Source organism: Cricetulus griseus, chromosome 3, assembly GCF_003668045.3.
Source record: "Cricetulus griseus strain 17A/GY chromosome 3, alternate assembly CriGri-PICRH-1.0, whole genome shotgun sequence".
NCBI classification, from domain to species: Eukaryota; Metazoa; Chordata; class Mammalia; order Rodentia; family Cricetidae; genus Cricetulus; species Cricetulus griseus.
In genome coordinates this window covers 208,850,347-208,852,215 of record NC_048596.1, presented here as the reverse complement: position 1 = coordinate 208,852,215, position 1,869 = coordinate 208,850,347, and positions in this window count along the sequence as shown.

Genomic DNA, 1,869 nt, shown 5'->3' with positions numbered 1-1,869 from the left:
AAAGAACTCTGGATATAAAAGCCCTGATGTTTAGAAGCCCAGGTGGTTCATGGGACTTGCCTGGATGTTGCAGAGAGCAAGTGACTGAGCTGGGAATCTAAGTCTCATGACCCGAGTTCACATCCATGTGTGAGACATGATTTCAGAACATACTGCCCATCCTCAGGCCTGTCTCACTTCTGTTTTCTCCCTAAAAATGCAGGGTGGGTCAGGGATACGAGTAAAATGAATGACACTGTCTACATGCCCTGGCTCAGGCTTGCCAAGAAAGCTTGTTCTGGACTTTTACATACTTGTCATCCTTGCATCAGATCTACTTTGTTTTATCCCCAATCCCCCTTCAACCAGGCAAGCAAGGGAGTGGCCAGAGAAATTTTTGATTCTTGCATTTGGTCATGAATTTGCATGTTGGTCATGAACACACAGCTGCAGTGTTCTTGGCAGAATATCTATCTGCACAAGACCAGGGCCTTCAGCAGTCCACCAGGGATGGGGATGCAGCTCATGAATCCTTCACACGTCAACACTGAAGCTGATGGGCTTGTGGGGCATAGTGGGGTAGATCATATTTCTCAATGGTTTGGCCCCTGGTTAACTTGCCCATACTCCAGTGTATTACCCCACTCTGAGCAACCCGAATTAAACTCGGTGGGTCAAACAGGAAGGAAAAAAAGGCATGAAATTAGAAGCTATGAATGGTCAGGGGAGAGAGTGGAATAAGAAATGATAATGGACTGAATATAATTGCAATATACGGTGTGTATGTACAAAGCTGTTAATAAATGAGGGAATTACTTTTACAAAGATGATGCATGCATATTATAGCCATTAACTGGCTTCAGAATTATTTGCCTAGATGTGCTGTAATCAATGTTTAACAAAATAAATGTGGTTGCTTTTTTTCCAGTTAGAATATGTCTTAGTTTAGCTTCTGTGATTGTGATAAACACCACCATGACCATAAGCAGCCTGGAAAGGGCTTATGTCATCTTACAGCTAATAGCCCTTCATGAAGAGAAGTCAGGGAAGGAATCTGGAAGCAGAAACTGAAACAGAAGCCATGGAGGAACACTGCTTACTGGCTTGCTCCATCTGGCTTGTTTAGCCTGATTTCTTATAGTACCCACCTGCCCAGGTGGCTGTACCCTCCCACATCAATCATTTAGAAAACATTCCACAGACTTGCCAATGGGCCAACCCAATGGAGCCATTTCCTCTTTCCAGATGACCCTGGCTTGTATCAAGTCAGGAAAAGAGAATGATAATTAATGCACACAGAAGGCCACAGTGCCACAGCAACCATGCTTACAAACTTCAAATTTCAGGAGTCCTTCTTTGCCACACAATCTCACTATGGCAGTGCTGTCTCATTGAGCTGTGTGTTGGGTTTACTATCAACACTCTACACACGTGTACCAGTTTGCACATTATTTGAAATGCATGTTTTCTCCCATTGCTAAGCATATACCATAACCAGCCTTATTAAAAATGAAATTGGCTGAAAACTGAGACTGTTATAACTAGTACTTTAAATGACTCTACCACACAATCTACAATACTACCCTCATGGGAGAATTCCACAAATAATGTTTGGCTACTGAATGCATTATATTTCAGCTAAGACTTATGTCTTGCAGTAGCTTTATGGGGTAGATCCTGGTATTATCCCACTTTATGGTGAGACAAACAGAGTCACAATTGTTAAGTGTAGTCACATACCTAGTAACCTACAGAGGCAGGCTTTGAATAGTGTAATCTGAATTTAGCCTGTTGTAGTGACCTTATACTGTATCTGTCCAGGTCAATCAGTTCACAGCAGCTGCGTGTATGCACAGGTGTGCGTGTCTGTGTACACTCACATGTGCACAG